Below are 15,738 nucleotides of genomic sequence, written 5' to 3'. Positions count from 1 at the left end.
TTATCTCACCCAGCATGGGTATATGTAAAAAGACACCCCAAAACACATTCCTCAACTTCTCCTGAGTACGGCGATACCAGATGTGTGACACTTTTTTGCAGCCTAGGTGGGCAAAGGGGCCCATATTCCAAAGAGCACCTTTCGGATTTCACAGGTCATTTTTTACAGAATTTGATTTCAAACTCCTTACCACACATTCGGGCCCCTAGAATGCCAGGGCAGTATAACTACCCCACAAGTGACCCAATTTTGGAAAGAAGAGACCCCAAGGTATTCGCTGATGGGCATAGTGAGTTCATGGAAGTTTTTATTTTTTGTCACAAGTTAGTGGAATATGAGACTTTGTATGAAAAAAATAAAAAATAAATAATCATCATTTTCCACTAACTTGTGACAAAAAATAAAAAATTCTAGGAACTTGCCATGCCCCTCACGGAATACCTTGGGGTGTCTTCTTTCCAAAATGGGGTCACTTGTGGGGTAGTTATACTGCCCTGGCATTCTAGGGGCCCGAATGTGTGGTAAGGAGTTTGAAATCAAATTCTGTAAAAAATGACATGTGAAATCCGAAAGGTGCTCTTTGGAATATGGGCCCCTTTGCCCACCTAGGCTGCAAAAAAGTGTCACACATCTGGTATCGCCGTACTCAGGAGAAGGTGGGGAATGTGTTTTGGGGTGTCATTTTACATATACCCATGCTGGGTGAGAGAAATATCTTGGCAAAAGACAACTTTTCCCATTTTTTTATACAAAGTTGGCATTTGACCAAGATATTTATCTCACCCAGCATGGGTATATGTAAAAAGACACCCCAAAACACATTCCTCAACTTCTCCTGAATACAGAGATACCAGATGTGTGACACTTTTTGCAGCCTAGGTGGGCAAAGGGGCCCATATTCCAAAGAGCACCTTTCGGATTTCACAGGTCATTTTTTACAGAATTTGATTTCAAACTCCTTACCACACATTTGGGCCCCTAGAATGCCAGGGCAGTATAACTACCCCACAAGTGACCCCATTTTGGAAAGAAGAGACCCCAAGGTATTTCGTGATGGGCATAGTGAGTTCATAGAAGTTTTTATTTTTTGTCACAAGTTAGTGGAATATGAGACTTTGTAAGAAAAAAAAAAAAAAAATCATCATTTTCTGCTAACTTGTGACAAAAAATAAAAAGTTCTATGAACTCACTATGCCCATCAGCGAATACCTTAGGGTGTGTACTTTCCGAAATGGGGTCATTTGTGGGGTGTTTGTACTGTCTGGGCATTGTAGAACCTCAGGAAACATGACAGGTGCTCAGAAAGTCAGAGCTGCTTCAAAAAGCGGAAATTCACATTTTTGTACCATAGTTTGTAAACGCTCTAACTTTTACCCAAACCATTTTTTTTTTTACCCAAACATTTTTTTTTTATCAAAGACATGTAGAACTATAAATTTAGAGCAAAATTTCTATATGGATCTCGTTTTTTTTGCAAAATTTTACAACTGAAAGTGAAAAATGTCATTTTTTTGCAAAAAAATCGTTAAATTTCGATTAATAACAAAAAAAGTAAAAATGTCAGCAGCAATGAAATACCAAAAAATAAAAGCTCTATTAGTGAGAAGAAAAGGAGGTAAAATTCATTTGGGCGGTAAGTTGCATGACCGAGCAATAAACGGTGAAAGTAGTGTAGTGCAGAATTGTAAAAAAGGGCCTGGTCTTTAGGGGGGTATAAACCTGTGGTCCTTAAGTGGTTAAAAAACTAGACAAAAATCTAAAGCCAAAATCTGGGAAGAGCAAGTGTATAAAAGAGCACAACCTTTATAAGTTTCGGTGGATGCAGGTACAACATCTCACCAGTCAGTTCTGGAAAAGGTGGAGAAGAGACTACCTCTGCCTCTTGTAAGAACACCGAAGGTGGCAAGAACCAAGGCCGAATTTAAAGGAAGGAGATTTTGTTATTTTTAGAGACAAACAAGTTGATCGTCTCGACTGGCCTACTGAGTAGCAGCATCAATCTTCTGAGTTAGGCGTTATTGTTGGCATAATTATTTTACCATCTGGATTACCCTGCAACATCTTGTAATACAATCTCCGGATTAAAAGGATACTTGATTAACGCCTGGGTGTCTGATTTGTAAGCTGTAAGTGGAGAAAGTCAAATTCAACAAGTCACTCCCGTGCACATAGAGGTTGCTCTATACAGGTGCCTGATTGTATATAGCTGACTTTTGAAACGCCACACGAAGATTTAGAATATAGTGATATATATTCGTATTTTCGAATATTCTAGATTTTTTTTCCATCTGAACCCATGATCCCTCCCTGCTTCTTGCTTGTGGGTCAATGAGAAGGCTGCAATGTCTGAGCTTAGCAACAACCCTAGCAGCCATTTTCTACAGTGAGACAGCAGTGTCATTGCTGTGCTTTGTGCTTTCCACTCATTATATTAGATAGATAGTTAGATAGCTTATATATATATATATATATATATATATATAATACAGATAGTTAGTGGGAGATAATAAGTGTAGGTTAGATAGTGATATAGTGTAGCTGATAGGTTCCACTGTGGCAGGCGCAGCACTATGAAGTGCCTTTTGCACTGTGGCATTAGAAGAATTTTGATATCTCTTATAACTTTTAGCCCAACCAGACTGTTTGTTACTCTGTAATTCCTCTAGTGCCGTTCTATGGAAACAGTAAGTTCAAAGAGCACACCAAATGCTTGAAATAACTTCTTTATTAACTTCATCTTTTCTTCATATATAACAGTGCCGCCTCCGCAGCAGATAGTCCATGTACAAAACACGTGTTGAATAAAGTATCACAAAATGGCAGTATGCATAAGATGGTGGTTCAACTGTTCAATCTTGTCATTCAACATAAAATGGTGGATATATTTCTCTCTTCAGTATCTGTACTCTTACTTTAAGTTATTTAAGCACTTTATGATCTCTCTGAGAGGTATATCTGAGGTTTAACCAATAGTTCTACTTGCTCTACTTGGTTTGCAGTTTGCTCTATACAATTGCTTTGAGCTGTTTGTTCTATATAATTGCTTTGAGCAGTTTGCAGATTGCAGTTTGCAGTATGGTGGAACTGTAAGTAAACATTCATAATTGGTTCAGTGTACAGTTCTAATCACAATACTAACAATAGGAACATTATATAACTGTTCTAAATACTTATTTTGGCCTCTTGCTTCCATAAAACACATCTCTTAGCGGAGTGAATGTCTGTTCAGCTCCTCTCCTCTGGTGCAATGATTCTAGCAGGGGATTTCACACATAGGCTGAGTGTGAGGATGGCTGTGATTGGTCAAGACTATGCTTTCTGTTGTGTCTGCTGTGTCATTGAGCTTACCTTACATTCATATAATGAATCTTAAAAGCATATTATCTTTTCTGCTTCTTTGAACACAATATATAACTGTTACATGACATCCAAAAACATGACGTCACAGTAAATAACTCTGCTTTTGTCTTTAACATATAAACATAGGAACTGTATTAAGGTTATTGGCAAGTCTAGCTGTATACACATATAAGCCATATTAGCAACCTAGGACAGGTCTTAGCTGGCCAGCTACATCCAGAGCAGGGTGTTAGGTAGTGTGATAGGTTCTGCTGTCCATACATACATGCTACAGACATAGTGCACCAATCAGTAATATGTAGTCAGACCTGCTAAAATGTGAAGTTTCACGTATTGCGCCAAAATATGCGCATCATTAATTGCTGATTAACGCAATCACGAATATATTGGAGCACTCTATCTGCATATAAAGCTATTGTAATGTTCTGCCGTGCCAACCATTTTCTCCAGTCTCAGGAAACTTCTAGCAACTTGGAAAATGTAGCAAAAGTGACCCACGCCTGTATTGCGCGCACTTTACCCAAATATTACATTGCCGATTTTCGCAATCAAGAAAATAATAGTGAATTCTCGAATTTACGAATATATGACGAATATATTCGTGAAATATCGCGAATTCGAATATTGCCCCTGCCGCTCATCACTACTATTGAGATCCGTCATAGGATCTTAACAGCGGAGGAAAATGCTTCAGTTTTGTCCCCATTCATTGTCAATGGGGACAAAACTGAACTGAAGGGAACGGAGTGCACCAGAATGCATTCCGTTCTACTGCTCTCACAAGCAGCGTTTCTGAGTGCGTCCTGGGATGCAGAGCAAGATGTTTTCTCTGACTCAGAAGAAAATGGATCCGTCCCCATTGACTTACTGTGGTTTTAGAAACGGATCCGTCTTGGCTATTTTCGAGATAATACAACCGGATCCATTCAGAACGCATGCAGGCGGTTGTATTATCATGACGGAAGCGTTTTTGTTGATCCATGACGGATCCAGCAAAAACGCAGATATGAAAGTAGCCTAACATTGTCTCTCTAACTATCCTTCCCCCACTGAACACAATATTGTCCACTTAACTATCCCTCCCTTACTAGCAGTAGCATTGTCCTGAGATGATTAAACAGGGCCTACAAATATGTTTAACATATATGCTGGGAGTTTTCCCAGTGTACATGCAGAATGCAGTGCACAAATGCAGGGTGATACATACATCCTACTGTATGAAAAACATTTGCAAATAATTTAAAGTAAAATGTCAGGATCAGGGACTTAGGTTCAGTATGGGAGCCTGCAGGGTGCCGCTGGACCTCCCTCTGTCAGCACTCCTTCCTGAAACTAATCAATCTTAGCTGCCACCACTCGTCATATCAGGCTGACGAGACACCTTTGCATAAAATAACACCTAAGAACTCTGTACAGCTGCTAGCATTCACATGGTTAATAAATAAATCTAAGTAACGCTTCTTCTAAGGTCATGGAATCGTTAGAACACAAGAAGGCTCTTATTAAAGTGAAGTTTTAATATCAAAAAGGACATTGCGTGCAAACAATGGGGTTATCAGAGAAAATAAAATATACAGACATACACATACAGTGCAAAATAACAGTTTGTAAAATAAAAGGGATAAAAACTGAACTTAATACGTTTATGACAGTTTTTACGACCACTTGCTGGAAACCAAGTCTGCCTCAAAATCAGGGGCGTAACGATCGCGGTCGCAGGGAGTGCGACTGCGACCGGGCCCGGCGGGGGGAGGGGGCCCGCTGTACTAACATGTAATGAAGCGCTGTGAAGGGGCCCGGCATGAAGTACAGTGACAATGCCGGGCCCCGTCAGGGCGCTCCATTACATGTTTAATATGAGGCAAGGTGGGGGAGGTTTGCGCAGAGGGGGTGGGAGGAAGAGGGAGGACGCGCGCACTCACTCACATACACTCGGCCCGGCAGTTCTTGTCACTGCCGGGCTGTCTCCAGATCATCAGTGAAGCAGGAGCTCTAGCGCTCCCTCTGCTGGCCGCACATCGGGCTGCTGGCTGTGGGAGGAGCTCTGAAGGCCCGGGAAACTGCCTTTAGTACAGCCAGCAGTGCGATGTCAGTGTGGCAGCGCAACATCAGGGAAGAGGGTAAGTATGTGTTTTTTTTTTATTTTCCTAACACTGCAGACTGGGGGCAAAGGGGAAGGGGGGGGGGGGTTGATGGGCACAACTAGAGTGAGGGGGCACAAAAGTGGGCATCTCTACTGAGGGGGCACCTAATCTGCCATAACTACTGTGAGGGGGGCACATAATCTGGCATAACCACTGTGAGGGGCACATATGTGGGCATATCTAATGTGAGGGGCACATAATCTGGCATAACCACTGTAGGGGGGCACATATCTGGCATAACTACTGTGAGGGGGGCACATATAAAGCCATAACTATGAGATGGCACATATAAAGGCATAACTACTGTGAGGGGGGCACATAATCTGGCATAACCACTGTGAGGGGCACATATGTGGGCATATTTAATGTGAGGGGCACATAATATGGCATAACCACTGTAGGGGGCACATATCTGGTCATAACTACTGTGAGGGGCACATAGTCTGGCATAACTACTGTGAGGGGGAACATATCTGGCCATATCCACTGTGAGGGGCACATATCTGGGCATAACTACTGTGAGTGGGCACATATCTGGGCATAACCACTGTGAGCGGGCACATATCTGGGCATATCCACTGTGAGGGGCACATATCTGGGCATATCCACTGTGAGGGGCACATATCTGGCATAAATACCGTGAGGGGGCATATATTTGGCATAACTACTGTTAGGGGGCACATATTTGGCATAACTACTGTGAGGGGCACATATCTGGGCATAACTACTGTGACAGGAACAAAGGTGGGCATAACTGCTGTGAGGGGCCACAAGAAGGACATAACTTTTGTGAAGGGACCACAAGGTGGGCTTAATTACTGTGAAAGGCCACAAGATGGGCATTACTACTGTGAGGGGCCACAATGTGGACATTAGTACTGTGTGGTAGCACTTAGGGGAAATGTCCTAAATTACCCTGCTATACATTGGCATAGCTCAGTCTACCAGGCCAGCAGAGCGCCCCCAGCTGGTAGTTTCACAGGGGTAGTCACCATCCCTTCCTTATGTGATTATTCTTTTTTTTTCTATCACCACAGGGACCTTGTTCTGGATCCAGCGGACATCACACCGACGCCAGCGACACCCTGGATGAGGTAGGACCAGATTTTATTAGGATTGGGTGAGTGTAGCCATGCATTGGGCTCTTTCACACGAGCGGATCCCGTGTGGCTAATCTGCTGTGTGAAAGAGAGCCAAGCCCCGCTCCGGACAGCAGAGACACCGAGCAGTAACATGATTGATAATGCTCCATGCCTCTCTATGATCGTTTTGCTACAAAATCACGGTGACCACTTTATCTCCCTGTGATTTTTTAGTAAAAAGGTCACAGAGAGGCACGGAGCATTATCAATCGTGTTACTGCTCCGTGTCTCTGCTGTCCGGAATGGGGCTTGGCACTCATTCACGCAGCGGACTAGCCACACGGGAAAGCCATTAGTAAGAAAATCTGCCGCTTCTTTATAAAAATCGGGGGGTAGGGGGGCCCCGATACAAAGTTTGCACTGGGGCCCATAACACTCTAGTTACGCCACTTCTCAAAATCTTTGCATTGAAATATCTTTTCGGATATTCACCTTAGCAATTTTATATTACCTCTCCATCCGAATGTCCTGCACACGTGCGTACAAAACATGGCGGAGGTAATGGCAGGATAGATGGAGTTATCCAATTGCTCCCTGTTACTGAGCTGGGATCTATTTAATTTTGATACCAAGGAATGGCCTGAGTTCTCAGGAGGAAGCATGTGGTTCAAATATGGATTTGTCCACATATTTCTTTGATGTGTATTGCAAGAAAGGGGTTTCATGTGTGACCTCGGCTGGTAAGGACACTAGCCTGTTCCTCTAACGGTTCTGGTCTGTATCACGCAGGTACATGACATCTTCACATTTTATGATAGGGCTCTGGTTTCTGTAAAGTTGTTCCATCTTACTGATTTTTATTGCTTCAATCTCCGGCCTGGACGGACATGGAAGAGGTGATGACCCACTACAGGAATGTAAAGGGAGGGGTTTCCAACTCCTAACAATAATTTTAATATCTGGATCCCTCTATCACCACAATTTTTTTTTATTTAAACATTGTATTTAAAAAATCCTAAATGCTCCACTTATCGCACTGGACATGAAGTCTTATATTATACCGATTCTTCCTGTTCTGTAGAGATCAGCAGTCATCTCATTATCACAAGCAGAAATACAATGAAACATAACATAATATATTTATATAACACAGGAACCACCATTCACAAAAAGTAATGGTCACAGCTGTCTCTCCGCAATGACCTCTGCACAGGTCACAGAGCATGCCTAGAAAACTCTTCCATAGAAGTTAATGAGGTCTCCTCCTGTCCATTGTGTCTATGGTACATGGGGCTGCCGTAAAGCAATTTTCTTAACGCTGTTATAAACAGGCAAGGTGGCAGCCCACCCTAACTCTGTGTGGATTGACAGCCGGGGCCTAATAAAGAGCCTAACATAAGGAAAAATGGGCTTAGTTACCCATAGTAAACCAATCGGATTCCACCTTTCATTTTCTAAAAGAGCTGTCAAAATTGAAAGGTGGAATCTGAATGGTTTCTACGGGCAACTAAGCCAGTTCTACTTTACACTCGTTTGATAAATGACCTAATATGTTACTATGTTACTAAGAAGAAAGACTGCCATTTAGGGGAAGCTGAGGTAAAACAAACAAACACTGGTGACCATGGGTCATTCTGAACTGTTTGGAGTAATGTACAATTATTTTTCTAGTTTGAAGTAAAATGGTTAACTTAATTTACATAATTATTTTACACCTAACATTAGTAGCATTGCGAGCATGTAGGACCTCAGAGCTCTATGTAAGGAAGGTGAAGATCTGAACCCTAGTAATTAAATACAGTACTAGTATAAGTCATATAATAACCCATTCTTCCACTTCCCCATGCTAATAAAAAAAAAAGAAAAAAAAACTTGTGTGCTAAAAGGTCACCAGATTATTCTACCATAGCTAAGATATACTGTCTTCTGTATTTATTTTCCTTATCGTGCTTACCTGTGTGTTGCACCTTTGTTTTGATGCTGCTAGGGCTTGCAATGGACAGGATTACCATGTAAGGGAATATAGTTCCCATGATTCCTATCCCCCTCACATACATTGCCTCTTTTTATAGCTGCCCCTCTATTACAATCTGAATATTGCTGTAATTGCTTACTGTCTTCACATAACACATACCCAGATCTCTACAAGACAAAGCTCTGTCTCTCTGTTTGCTTATTCCACCATCTGCTGTACAACACATGAACTATGAATCCTCCAGAGACAGATTAGTAGGCGCTGAACAGGAATCTTGTACACCAGAGAGAGCTGCTGCACTTTTCTATAGAGTTGAAAAAAAACTGTATGCCGATACATACTGGGTTGTCAGAGCCCAAATCTATACCCTTTTGTCCTCTGTCGGGTCACAGATATGTTTAACATATATGCTGGGAGTTTTTCCAGTGTACATGCTGAACGTAGTGCACAACTGCAATGTGATATGTAACGCCCCGCTAAGGGGCATTACCACTCTTTTTGCCCATCACTGTTTCCTATGGTTAATGTAATGACACCATATGTAATTATCTGTTTATGTTCAAATGTAATGTGCCTGGTTCACCAGCAGATGGCGGCACCTCTGGCAGAGCTGTGTTAGCTAGAATCGAATCCTTCTTCCATTCCAGCCCTCTCTTTAGACAGGGAGGAGTTCAATGTTAGTGAAGGTCAGAGTAGCTGATCCCCTCCTTGGGCAATGAGCAGGCCCTCGTCCCTGCTGGGCGAGCCTGCAGAAGACAGGTTAGCTTACCGTCTATAAGGGGAAAGCAGTGTTCCAGCCAGCACCTTCTGCTCTGTTGGGCATAGAGGCCCATGCTACAAGCCTCAAAAACCAGGAAGAAATATTCCCTGAATAAAGAGAGAGATAAAGAGAAAGATACAGATAAAGATAAAGACAGAGTCAGACTACAGAAAGCTAAGTTGCAGCCTACAGCAGAGAGGAAAAGTTCCTATTTAATTTAGCCAGCATAGCAGAGCTGAAAGAGTACAGATGTAGCAAAGCTGAATGTGTTTGCCTGCCAGAATTAATGCCAAAATCTGCTGATAACCAAGACAAAGTTGGACGATTGTTCCCTGATGCAAGTTTATTCGAGTAAAGCTGTTTTAACTTCAATAAAAGTCTGGACTCCATTCATTCTGCAAATCCCTCAACTGTTAACCGTATTATCACTGCTTCGGACGACCACACTTGGGGTTCCAGATATCCAAGTAGGAGCTCCGTGACAAGTGCAAAGCCGCACTCAAAGGGACACTATAGGCAACCCTTACACCACTCTGGCATTCCTACACCTGGGTTTCACCATCACCTTCTACATAGTGGGGCCTAGTCCCTCGTTGCTGAAATGCAACTGGCATCACGAAAAAAAACCTCTAAAAACCTCTATAACATCTTAACCACCTCCCGTCTGCCCGTTGACTATAAACGTCTGGGAGGTGGATCTCTATCTCTGAATGGACGTTTTTGAACGTCCATTCAGAGATGGCAGCTGCACACTAATCGTGCAGCTGCAGAGCGGGTTGCCCGCTGTCAGTGACAGCAGGGCAACCCAGAGAGAAGGCAGGGCCAGTTCCCAGGTGTCCCTGCCTTCCAGATCGCTTCCTGTCCCGGCGGTCATGTGAGGCTGTACAGCGTTGTATAGTGCTGTAAAGCCTCTCTGGGGGGCGCATTTCCCCTGTAACTGGGGCTACTATGTCATCCCTAGTTACAAGTGAAATCAAAAGTGAAAAAAAAAAAAAGAAGTTAAATGTCCCCCAGAGGTCTTGAATAACCTTATGGGGGACATAAAGTGTATAATAATAATAAAATAAAAAAAATGAAGTGCTAAAATAAAAAATAAAAAAAGGTTTCACATGTAAAAAAAAATAATTCCACAAGTAAGAAATTAATAATTTTTTTTTAAAAATAGAAAAAAAAATATTAAATAGACATATTTGGTATTTTCGCGTCCGTGACGGTCGGCTCTATAAATATATCACATGATCCACCCAGTCCGATAAACACCATAATTTTTTTTATAAAAATGTAAAAAAAAAGCCTTTTTTGTCACCTTACATCACAAAAAGTGCAACACCAAGTGATCAAAAAGGCGTATGTGCTAGAAAATAGTACCAATAAAACCGTCACCTCATCTCGCAAAAAATGAGTCCCTACGTAAGAAAATCTCTCTAAAAATAAAAAAACTATAGCTCTCAGAACATGGACACAATAAAACATCATTTTTTTGTTTCAAAAATGCTATTATTGTGTTAAAGTGAAATAAATAAAAAAAGCATACATATTAGGTATTGCCGCGTCCGTAACAACCATCTCTATAAAAATATCACATGACCTAACCCCTCAGGTGAACACCGTAAAAAAAAAAAAAAAAAAACTGTGCCAAAAAAGCCATTTTTTGTCACCTAATATCACATAAAGTGCAACACCAAGCGATAAAAAAGTTGTATGCCCCCAAAAATAGTACCAATCAAACTGTCACCTCATCCCGCAAAAAATTAGACCCTAACTAAGACAATCGGTCAAAAAATAAAAAAACTATGGCTCTCAGACTATGAAGACACTAAAACATAATTTTTTTGGTTTAAAAAATGCTATTATTGTGTAAAACAAATAAATAAGAAAAAGTATACATATTAGATATCACCATATCCGTAATGATCTGCTCTATAAAAATGTCACATGACCTAACCCCTCAGGTGAACGCTGTAAAAATAACTAAAAACTGTGCTAAAACAACCAATTTTTTGGTCACCTTGCCCCATAAAGTGTTATAATGAATGATCAAAAAATCATATGTACCCAAAAATGGTACCAATAAAAACGTCAACTCTTCCTGCCAAAAAATAGCCCCTGCATAAGACGATCGGCATAAAAATAAAAAAAATACGGCGTTCAGAATATAGAGACACAAAAACATAATTTTTTTCAAAAATGCTTTATTATGTAAAACTGAAACAAACAAACAAAGTAGAAATATTTGATATCTTTGCGTCCGTAACAACCTGCTCTATAAAAATAGCACATGATCTACCCTGTCAGATGAATGTTGTAAAAAATAAAAACAGTGCCAAAGTGGTTACCTTGCCTCACAAAAAATTTAATATAGAGCAATTAAAAATCATATGTACCTCAAAATAGTACCAATAAAACTGGCATCTTATCCCCTAGTTTCCAAAATGGGGTAAATTTTTGGGAGTTTCTACTGTAAGGTTGCATCAGGGGGGCTTTAAATGGCACATGGCATCTAAAAACCAGTTCAGAAAAATCTGCCTTCCAAAAACCATATGGCGCTCCTTTTCTTCTGTGCCCTGCCATGTGCCCTTACATCAGTTTACGACCACATGTGGGGTGTTTCTGTAAACCGCAGAATCAGGGTAATTAATATTGAGTTTTGTTTGGCTGTTAACCCTCGATGTGTTAAAGAAAAAAATGCATTAAAATGGAAAATCTGCCAAAAAAGTAAAATTTTTAAATTTAATCTCCATTTCCCTTTAATTCTTGTTGAACACCTAAAAGGTTAACAAAGTTTGTAAAATCAGTTTTAAGTAACTTGGGTGTTGTTTCTACAATGGGGTCACTTATGGGGGTATCCACTATGTAAGCCCCACAAAGTGACTTCAGACCTGGACTGGTCCTTAAAAAATGGGTTTTGGCAATTTTCTTAAAAATTTTAAGAATTGCTTCTAAAATTCTAAGCCTTCTAACATCCTAAAAAAATAAAATGACATTTACAAAATGATGCCAACATAAAGGAGACATATGGGGAATGTTAAGTATTAAATATTCTATGAGGAATCACTTTCTGTTTTAAAAGCAGAGAAATAAAAATTTTTGGTAAATTTTGGATTTTTTCATAAATAAAGGTGAAATATATTGACTCACATTTATGACTATGATGAAGTACAATGTGTCACGAGAAAACAATCTATGAATGGCTTGGACAAGTAAAAGCGTTCCAAAGCTATTACCACATAAAGTGACATATGTCAGATTTGCAAAATTAGGCCTGGTCAGGAAGAGGGCAAATGGTCCGGATGTGAAGTGGTTAAAGGGACCCCCTAGTCGGCTCGTTGCATCATTTGGCGTCACGAACAGGATTCGGACAGTGCCTAAATATTTCCTTTTTATTTATAAAAAAATACCAAATTTACTAAAAAATTAGAAAAATTCGCAATTTTCCAAATTTCTCTGCTTTCAAAACAGATAATGATACCTCATATAATAGTCATTACTTTACATCTCCCATATGTCTGCTTCATGTTTGGATCATTTTGTGAATGCTATTTTTTGGGGACGTTAGAAGGCTTAGAAGTTTAGAAGCAAATCTTGAAATTTTTCTGTAAATTTCCAAAACCCACTTTTTAAGGACCAGTTCAGGTCTGAAATCACTTTGTGAGGCTTACATAATAGAAACCACCCAAAAATGACCCAATTTTAGAAACTACACCCCTCGGGGTATTAAAAAATGATTTTACAAACGTTGTTAACCCTTAAGGTGTTCCACAAGAATTAATTGAAAATGGAGATGAAATTTCAGAATTTCACTTTTTTAACAGATTTTCAATTTTAATAATTTTTTTCCCGCTAACAAAGCAAAGGTTAACAGCCAAACAAAACTCAATATTTATTGCCCTGATTCTGTAGTTTACAGAAAGACCCCATATGTGGTCGTAAACTGCTGTATGGCCACACGGCAGGGCGCAGAAGGAAAGGAACGCCATATTGTTTTTGGAAGGGAGATTTTGATGGACTGTTTTTTTGACACCATGTCCCATTTGAAGCCCCCCTGATGCAACCCTAGAGTAGAAACTCCAGAAAAGTGACCCCATTTTAGAAACTACACCCCTCAAGGTATCAAAAACTGATTTTACAAACTTTGTTAACCGTTTAGGTGATCCACAAGAATTAATTGAAAATGGATATGAAATTTCAGAATTTCACTTTTTTGGGCAGATTTTCCATTTTAATAATTTTTTTCCGCTAACAAAGCAAGGATTAACAGCCAAACTAAACTCAATTTTTATTGCCCTGATTCTGTAGTATACAGAAACACCCCATATGTGGTCATAAACTGCTGTACGGGCACACGGCAGGATGCAGAAGGAAAAAAACGCTATATGGTTTTGCAGGGCAGATTTCACTGGGATAATTTTAACTTGCCATGTCACATTTGAAGACCCCTGATGCACCCCTAGAGGAGAAACTCCATAAAAGGGACCCCATTTTGCAAACTACGGCATAAGGTGGTAGTTTTGGTAATAAAAAATAGCTGTTTTGGCACTTTTTTTATTATTTACAACGTTCATCTGACAGGTTAGATCATGTGCTATTTTTATAAAGCAGGTAATTATGGACGTGACAATACCAAATATGACAACTTTTTTTGTTGTTTGTTTCAGTTTGACAAAATAAAGCATTTTTGAAAAAAAAAATTGTCTTATGTAGGGGCAAATTTTTATTTGGTATGAGATGAAGATTTGATTAGTACTATTTTAGGGTGCATATAACTTTTTGATCGCTTGGTATTACACTTTTTGTGATGTAAGGTGACCAAAAAATGGCTTTTTTGACACCGTTTTATTTTATTTTTTCACGGTGTTCATCTGAGGGGTTAGGTCAAGTGATATTTTTATAGAGCAGGTCGTTACGAACGTGGCAATACCTAATATGTATACTTATTTTTTAATTAAAGTTTTACACAATAACATCATTTTTGAAACAAACAAAAAAATCATGTTTTAGTGTCTCCATATTCTGAGAGCCATAGTTTTTTTTGATTTTTTGGGCAATTGTCTTAGGTAGGGGCTCATGTTTTGCGGGATGAGATGACGGTTTGATTGGTATGATTTTGGGGTACCTATGACTTTTTGATCACTTGGTATTACACTTTTTGTGATGTAAGGTGACAAAAAATAGCTTTTTTTACACCGTTTAATTAATACATTTTTTACAGTGTTCATCTGAGGGGTTAGGTCATGTGATATTTTTATAGAGCAGGTCGTTACGGACGTGGCAATACCTAATATGTACAGTCAGGTCCATAAATATTGGCACATCAACACAATTCTAACATTTTTGGCTCTATACACCACCACAATGGATTTAAAAAGAAACTAACAAGATGTGCTTTAACTGCAGACTGTCAGCTTTAATTTGAGGGTACATCCAAATCAGGTGAACGGTGTAGGAATTACAACAGTTTGCATATGTGCCTCCCACTTGTTAAGGGACCAAAAGTAATGGGACAGAATAATAATCATATATCAAACTTTCACTTTTTAACACTTGGTTGCAAATCCTTTGCAGTCAATTACAGCCTGAAGTCTGGAACGCATAGATATCACCAGACGCTGGGTCTCATCCCTGGTGATGCTCTGCCAGGCCTCTACTGCAACTGTATTCAGTTCCTGCTTGTTCTTGGGGCATTTTCCCTTCAGTATCGTCTTCAGCAAGTGAAATGCATGCTCAATCGGATTCAGGTCAGGTGATTGACTTGGCCATTGCATAACATTCCACTTCTTTCCCTTAAAAAACTCTTTGGTTGCTTTTGCAGTATGCTTTGGGTCGTTGTCCATCTGCACTGTGAAGCGCCGTCCAATGAGTTCTGAAACATTTGGCTGAATATGAGCAGATAATATTGCACGAAACACTTCAGAATTCATCCTACTGCTTTTGTCAGCAGTCACATCATCAATAAATACAAGAGAACCAGTTCCATTGGCAGCCATACATGCCCACGCCATGACACTACCACCACCATGCTTCACTGATGAGGTATGCTTAGGATCATGAGCAGTTCCTTTCCTTGTTCATACTCTTCTCTTCCCATCACTCTGGTACAAGTTAATCTTGGTCTCATCTGTCTATAGGATGTTGTTCCAGAACTGTGAAGGCTTTTTTAGATGTCGTTTGGCAAACTCTAATCTGGCCTTCCTGTTTTTGAGGCTCACCAATGGTTTACATCTTATGGTGAACCCTCTGTATTCACTCTGGTGAAGTCGTCTCTTGATTGTTGACTTTGACACACACACACACCTACCTCCTGGAGAGTGTTCTTGATTGGCCAACTGTTGTGAAGGGTGTTTTCTTCACCAGGGAAAGAGTTCTTCGGTCATCCACCACAGTTGTTTTCCGCAGTCTTCCGGGTCTTTTGGTGTTGCT

This window comes from Bufo bufo, chromosome 6 (genome assembly GCF_905171765.1).
Source record: "Bufo bufo chromosome 6, aBufBuf1.1, whole genome shotgun sequence".
Lineage (NCBI taxonomy): Eukaryota > Metazoa > Chordata > Amphibia > Anura > Bufonidae > Bufo > Bufo bufo.
Note: the sequence above shows the minus strand (reverse complement) of the source record.